General features: G+C 39.1%; 1 long non-coding RNA gene across 1 annotated transcript; it reads left to right on the top strand.

Annotated features, from left to right (window-relative positions):
* The first annotated feature begins 1,156 nt into the window (after positions 1–1,156).
* Positions 1,157–3,182, top strand: LOC130084401 (uncharacterized). Its single transcript, XR_008806922.1, has 3 exons — positions 1,157–1,379; positions 1,468–1,559; positions 3,008–3,182. It is a non-coding gene; the product is annotated as an uncharacterized LOC130084401 (long non-coding RNA).
* The last annotated feature ends 4,988 nt before the right edge of the window (positions 3,183–8,170 follow it).

Here is an 8,170-nt window from a genome sequence, read left to right on the forward strand (position 1 = left end):
TACTCTTCTGTAAAGTTGCAGGAAGAATTGGGAGACCATAGCAGTCCTGTCTGTGTGCAATATACCTTCTAAAGCTAAGTGTTAAAAGATTTTGCTTCAGTCTGTGTACTACTGCTTTTCATAACTGCGTTTGAATGGAAATGTTATATTTGAATCTCTAATTTTGATTTTTATGTTTTTTAGGAACCAGCCAAATGAAGTGAGATTGTCTGAGAAGATCAAGTGTGCTACATCAATGACGATGACGAGCTGGATACCAGATTATGTGCCAATTTCTTTCCGTAAGTTTTATTTCTGAGTTTTTTTTTTTTTGTTTATTACTACGGGTGTTTTAGTGATCCCATTGTTCATTTATTCATTTCTTTACCAGAGAACAGGTCCAAATATCTATGGCATTGAAGACAACTCTGAAGAATGAAGAAGCAGAGGAAGAAGCACACTGAGGTCAATACTACTGATAAGGTGTAGTATTTCAGTGCATTTTATTATACAATGGTTTCAGGCGTTTTCCCTGGTCAAAAAATGTCTTCGTTGGTGGCCAACAGACACTGTTGTCCTATCTTGCTCTCTTATTAAAAAAAAGATTTTACCACTGGATTTCATAATTTTGTTATATAATCATATTGCTATTAAAAAGTTAAACTAAAAATAATTGCATCAAAAGGTTTAAGTGACCACAAGAGATTGTGGTTAGGTCTCAGCAGCAGGAGGGACGTAGAGGTCAGTAAGCTGGGCTGAGTTGAGTGGGGGACGGAGGGGGGTGATTTTGGGACGCAAGAGTCAATGTCTTCATGTTTGTGGTTAGGAGATTGTGGTTAGGTCATGCCAAGGGTTTATACCACTGAGCTACGAAGGAGCAACCTCAGCAGTAGCAGGAAGGACGGAGGAGGAGTGTGACAGCTCCAGGGAGGACACAGACAGTCAGAGCAACAGTGGCAGTAAGTTATAAAAGACAAGGGAAAGAGAGAAGTAGCCACCATTGTAATGTTTGATTTTGACCTTATAACATACATTGTAATTTCAATTGATGTTCAATCTACACAATTTGTGACAATCTGTGCGGGATATGCAGTCCCCTGCTATTCTATGATTGATATGTACTCTTCTGTAAAGTTGCAGGAAGAATTGGGAGACCATAGCAGTCCTGTCTGTGTGCAATATACCTTCTAAAGCTAAGTGTTAAAAGATTTTGCTTCAGTCTGTGTACTACTGCTTTTCATAACTGCGTTTGAATGGAAATGTTATATTTGAATCTCTAATTTTGATTTTTATGTTTTTTAGGAACCAGCCAAATGAAGTGAGATTGCCTGAGAAGATCACGTGTGCTACATCAATGACGATGACGAGCTGGATACCAGATTATGTGCCAATTTCTTTCCGTAAGTTTTATTTCTGAGTTTTTTTTTTTTGTTTATTACTACGGGTGTTTTAGTGATCCCATTGTTCATTTATTCATTTCTTTACCAGAGAACAGGTCCAAATATCTATGGCATTGAAGACAACTCTGAAGAATGAAGAAGCAGAGGAAGAAGCACACTGAGGTCAATACTACTGATAAGGTGTAGTATTTCAGTGCATTTTATTATACAATGGTTTCAGGCGTTTTCCCTGGTCAAAAAATGTCTTCGTTGGTGGCCAACAGACACTGTTGTCCTATCTTGCTCTCTTATTAAAAAAAAGATTTTACCACTGGATTTCATAATTTTGTTATATAATCATATTGCTATTAAAAAGTTAAACTAAAAATAATTGCATCAAAAGGTTTAAGTGACCACAAGAGATTGTGGTTAGGTCTCAGCAGCAGGAGGGACGTAGAGGTCAGTAAGCTGGGCTGAGTTGAGTGGGGGACGGAGGGGGGTGATTTTGGGCCGCAAGAGTCAATGTCTTCATGTTTTGTCTTTTACGCCTGTGTTATGGAAATCATCATTATGAACAGCAGCTACGCTAATTATTTTCCCTTTGCTTTTCTGCTGTTATCTCGGGACGCGAGTCCCGAGAAAATGGCGTTCGTCAGCTCCAGTTTGTATCCAGCCTCTCACGGAGACTTCAGATGCTCCAATCACAAAGCCTATGAAGTGACGACTCAACACGGGCGATATGGACTCTCTATGGTGGACGGCACTGATCCTCAACAACTCGTCTTAAAGACCGGCGTGCATACTTGGACTTCCAAAAAATACTCTAAATGTTCCGATCCAATCTGACTTGTAATGCTGCCCGAATCATGCACTGTTCCTTCGTTGGCCAGAGGAGAACTGGCCCCCCGACTGAGTCTGGTTTCTCCCAAGGTTTTTTTCTCCATTCTGTCCCTGATGGAGTTTTGGTTCCTTGCCACTGTTGCCTTGGCTTTTGGCTTGCTTAGTTGGGGACATTTAACATTTAATATTCAATAATATTATTGATCTGCCTTACTTAAGGTGGACGTTGACGCAATTTCTTTTAGAAACAAACTTTGTTATATTGTTATATTGTTTTTGTTATATTGTTTTCATGTTATCACTGTGAAGCGCTTTGATACAATCTGTATTGTAAAAAGCGCTATATAAATAAAGGTGACATGACTTGACTTGACTTAAGTAATAGTCTTAATTTTCTAACATATAGCTAACAATTGAATAAAATTAACAGCTAGCTAACAACAATGTGCTTTATGATTTTAATCACTCCAGTATGAACTTTTTGACAATGTTATTTATTTTAAAAACTGCTGTTCAATGTTTATACATGTTAGTTCACTGTATTTACTAATGTTAACACTTACAACTTTAGATTTGAACAATGTACCGTATTAGTAAATGTAAAAATCACTAACAAAGATTAATAAATGCTAAAAAAGTTAAATGCAGGAAAAACCATGGGTTTTGTTCAAAGATGTATGATTTGATGTAAAAACTAAAGCCTTACATCTGACCCATCAACTATGCTGCTCAATAAGTCTTGGAGAATCTGAACAATTCAAATAAATGTACTAACATTAGCATATATGTTTTACCTCCTCTGCCCTCAGGATATCCAGGGAGACAGATGCGTGCCATTCAGCATAGAAACATCAGAGACAGAGATCACCTGAGCGCAGAGGGAAACCAGCTTCTCCTGAGCAAACCTGAGAGACGTTCTGCGGGTGGAACTCCAAAGTTGAAACCAAATGTCTTTTTAAAGGCAACAACGGCTCTTTTCAGAGCTACCCACCCATTCAAATAAAGAGCATTTTTACAAATGTATTCACAACAAAATTCTCAGCACTATAGGCTAAACTAGTACATAATAAAAAATAAAAAAAAGATTTTTATAATCTTAGGGGTAATGCTGTATATCTAATAACTAGTAAAACACTAATCCATTTGCTGGGTGAAATTTGACATAACAGGCATTTAAAAAAAATCTTTTTTAAATAAACATTTGGTTAATTGGCACACACTGTGTTTTTGTCTTTATTGAATGTTATTGAAAGTTAGTCAGTGTCACATTATGAATATTTTCTTGTGAACTTCAGAGAAGATCCAGGTATATTCACAGATGGTTCTTTAAGATGGTAAGTGGCCGGGTCATTTAAAAGCTTACATTTAAATGAGCTTTATATACTCAACATTTATCAAATCAAGACCGCTACATGTACAGGATATCAACGGTCAGTTAATGTTTGATGCTTTGAAAAGAATAACATGTATTCATATTCAGACACACTTGTGTCTTCACACAGCTTCACTGAACAACATCCAAATGGCATTTTAATTCAGAAGTGTGCATAATTGGAGGGATATTGATATATTTAGACGATCATAAATTTGTATTCCAATAAATTTTGTGACCTGATGACCATTAGTGGCGTCAAGCGATCGCTGAACAAGCTCATGAAAATGATGACCAGATGGTGTACTATGGAATTGTAACATTTTCTCATTTCTTAATTCTAAACTTTAAAATAGACTTCTTTTTTATTTATTTCAACTACAAATGAAATTGAAAATGAAATATAATCTATCAGTTAAGTATTAATGTGCAGTTAAGTATTAATGTAATAATGTATACATATACTAGTGCATCTAATTTAAAACAATGATAGGAAATCTTGTTATGACTTTATAATAAATAAATACAATTGGAACTTAGTTAAAAATATATCAAAATATATATAGTGTTCACTCAAAACACCATAGCGACCGTTTAGAGCCACCTAGAAGCAACATTTACAAGCCATATTTCAGTTCCAGAAAATAGTACAAACATGGAGTTTGGCTTTTTTGACTCAGACTGTCAACTAGTCTTTAAATATCATCCCATAAACTGTAAAAGCACACCATAGCAACCATATAAGGTTCCTTAGTAACCATACAAACACATGAATAAGCCATATCTCAGCACCAGAAGATCGTACAGACATGGTTGTTGGCCCGTATGCAATCATGTGCAACCGGGTGGTGTTTTTTGCCACTGCAAGCACATACCAGTAGATCTCATTAAACTAAAAATTCAACCCAATGTACACTTTCTAGATTTCTGGAAATCGTAATGTTATTATTTATTTATTTTGAACATTGTTATTGTACATATATTCACAGATGGTACTTTAAGATAGTAGGAGGGTCATTTAAACGCTTAAAATAAACCGTATTACCATATAGTCAGAAATCATAAACATTAGTTCACAAGCAATCAGTTGGCATGGATGTGCGTTAATAGTTCATTGATTTATCTGAAGTGCAGTTGGGTGGGGCCTGTAGAATCCGCAACAGCCAATCAAACATGCAGCACTCATCATAAATACTGGCGGTCAATCGCAGTTCCCGCACTCTTCTTTGAGATGGCACCACCACGAGTTTGGATCGTCGGTAGCTCTATCATTCGCAGGTTGCATTCTTACATATGTGAGCAGCGCCTCGATGATAACCTTGATCTGCGCTGTGAGATCACCTGGGATGGCAGGGGAGGTAGACTCTGGGAGCAGCTGCTTCCAGCTCTGCGTTCTCTTCGGGACAGAGCTCCGGCTCCGGACATCCTGATTATTCACCTGGGTGGGAACAGTTTGTGTCGCGGCGGCCGCGATCGTCTGAGTTTCCTTCGGGAAATTAAGCGTGACCTGGCCACATGCTTCATGATGTTTCCCAGTACCAGGCTGGTCTTTTCCCACATTCTGCCTCGTCTGAATTGGAGAGGTCAGAGAGGCAGGACTGGCTACGGTGTGGAAAAGGGCCGGCGGTGGATAAACTCGAAGGTGGCTGGCTTTTTGGCAGGGAGACAGATGTGCTGCATTCGCCACAGAAACATCTGCCTCTCCCATCTGTGCAGAGACGGAGTCCACCTGAACCCAGAGGGAAATCAGCTTCTGTTGGGCAACCTCAGAGAAGCTCTGCGGGGGGAACTCCGAAGCTGATGTCCTTGTCTACCTCCTCTGCCATCACAGGAAACAACGGCTCTTTTAAGAGCCACCCACTCATTCAAATAAAGAGCATTTTTACAAATGTGTTAAATTATTTGTTCTTCACATTACTTGAGGTCAGGTGGCGGATACTTGTTATAAAATAAAAATTTCGATGACGCACAAATCCAAAAAGCGCGGTCAATATTTTTTTTTTATGTAATTTCAAGCGCGAAACGACTCGCGTGCTGTTTATGTGCTGCACACAACCAAAACGTACTATAACAGAAAAGTGCTTTTAATGGGATTTTAAGCCATTCAAGACTCGTGCGGTGTTTTCTGTGCTACACACACATCCAAAACGTAAATACTGTGTACTTTTGATTATTTTTTTTAAAACCATTCAAACGCGAGAGGACTTGCGCTGGTTTCAGTGCTGCAGACATTTTTGGATCCGTTAAACTCTTAAAGTGACATACACGTTGTTTCTTACAAATAATTTTCTTTGCAGAAATATCACAGACAATGATAGGAAATGTTGTTATGCGGAGACAGAGACGATTAAAATACTGTGAATCTATGCATTTGTTCACGTCAAAATTCTATGCACTAATAAAATAGGCAAAACTAGTAGGCCTACATCTCATTAAAACAAGTAATAGGAAATCTTATTACTTTATAATAAATAAAAATGGAACTTAGTTTAAATCTAGAAATATATATAGCCTATAGGCTATAGTGTTCACTCAGAACAACATAACAACCGTTTAGAGCCACCTAGAAACCATATTGCAACATATAGAAGCCATATCCACAATATCTTACAGACATGTTTGTTGGCTCAGCCGAAAAAAAGTCCCATATAGATTTAACATTGGCACACAATTTGTGAGATTATATCTTTGGATCAGAAAGACAAAAAGACTTGGGTTTGGGCTCTTTTGACTCGGCCTATCAAGTAGCTAATGATTTTTTTTTTTGGCGACCACCAAAGCCTTATTTGAATGGTGATAGATAACTGACTGCAGCGCTCGTGACAGGGCGCTTGTTATTGAAAGAACGAGCATGGAGAGAGACAGAGCCGGTCGCGCGCGCGCACTATCACTATCACTATCACTGTATTCAAACTGCCTCCCTCCATTGCGCATATTAATCAAAAATCAATCATTAACATGTAGCCGCCCTTTCTCAAAAACCATTCACCCTTTTCTGACAAAACGTATACGAATATATGCTTTATGATGACATTGTGTGTATTTTCACAAACGTGCCATAGCCTATCGATCGCAAAGGATACGAGTTGACAGACATTTTACACATGGCGTAGCAAGTGAATACAAAGAACTAAAGCCCCGCCTCACCCAGATCGGGTACCGGACCTGGTTGAAACACTAATGCATGAGTGTTTCAACCAGGTCCGGTACTCGAACTGGGTGAGGCGGGGCTTTAGTTCTTTGCATTGTCGTCTAGTTAGACTAAAACGCGCTCCCTAATGAGTCTCAAAGGGAAAAGCACTAGCTGCGTTTTTCTCGAACGTGAGGAGTGACACCTTTGAACACGAATCCCACGAAGTGCCTGTGATGAGAGCTATCTGAATGTGAAAGTATGTGACTTTCGTCTGTACATGCATGTGGCAATATACATTTTCCATTCTGTCCAGGACAAAACACAAAACATTAAACTATAATCACCCAATTGAAATATCGGACAGACATGGTTGTTTTCTTGAATGCAATCATGTACCACACCCTAGCAACCGAGCGGCGAGTTTTGCCACTGCAAGCACCACTTCACATTTTCTTCTGGAAATGTACATTCTAGTATTGTGATTACTATTCACCTAGACAAAACTTCGGCACGCTACTCCTCCCGCACGTTTTCTCGTAGACCCATGAATGAGGTGTCAAATCGACTGGCTCATTGAGGAGAGGTGTGCTATGACTTTTCTAAGTGATCGGTTGTACGATGTTCGTTCAGCAGCCGATAAATCGGACGAAAAAATTCCCATAGACTTAACATTGGCACAACATTTGTGAGATCATATCTTTTGACTAGAAGGTCACAGAGACTTGGGGTTGGGCTCTTTTGACTCGGCCTATCAAGCAGCCAATAAGTAGTGATACAATAACTTCATAGCCGGGCCCTAGCAACCACTTAGGGCACCCTAGCAACCATAAAACTACATTTCCAAGCCATATTTCAGCTCCAGAAAATAGTAGAAACATGGAGTTTGGCTTTTTTGACTTAGACTGTCAACTAGTCTTTAAATATCATCTCATAAACTGTATAAGCACACCATAGCAACCATATAGAGTACCCTAGTAACCACCTGAACACATGAATAAGCCATATCTCAGCACCAGAACATCGTACAGACATGTTTGTTGGCTCGTATGCAATCATGTACCACACTCTAGCAACCGAGCGGCGAGTTTTGCCACTGCAAGCACCACTTCACATTTTCTTCTGGAAATGTACATTCTAGTATTGTGATTACTATTCACCTAGACAAAACTTCGGCACACTACTCCTCCCGCACTTTTTGTCATAGACCCATGAATGAGGTGTCAAATCGACCGGTTCATTGAGGAGAGGTGTGCTATGTCTTTTCTAAGCGATCGGTTGTACGATGTTCGTCCGGCGGGCGATAAATCGGCCAAAAAAAGTCCCATAGACTTAACATTGGCACAAAATTTGTGAGATCATATCTTTTGACCAGAAGGTCATAGAGACTTGGGGATGGGCTCGTTAGACTCGGCCTATCAAGCAGCCAATAAGTAGTGATATAATAACTCCATAGCTGTATCCTAGCAA

This window comes from Rhinichthys klamathensis, unplaced genomic scaffold (genome assembly GCF_029890125.1).
Source record: "Rhinichthys klamathensis goyatoka isolate OS25496 unplaced genomic scaffold, OSU_Roscu_1.1 h1tg000064l_1, whole genome shotgun sequence".
Lineage (NCBI taxonomy): Eukaryota > Metazoa > Chordata > Actinopteri > Cypriniformes > Leuciscidae > Rhinichthys > Rhinichthys klamathensis.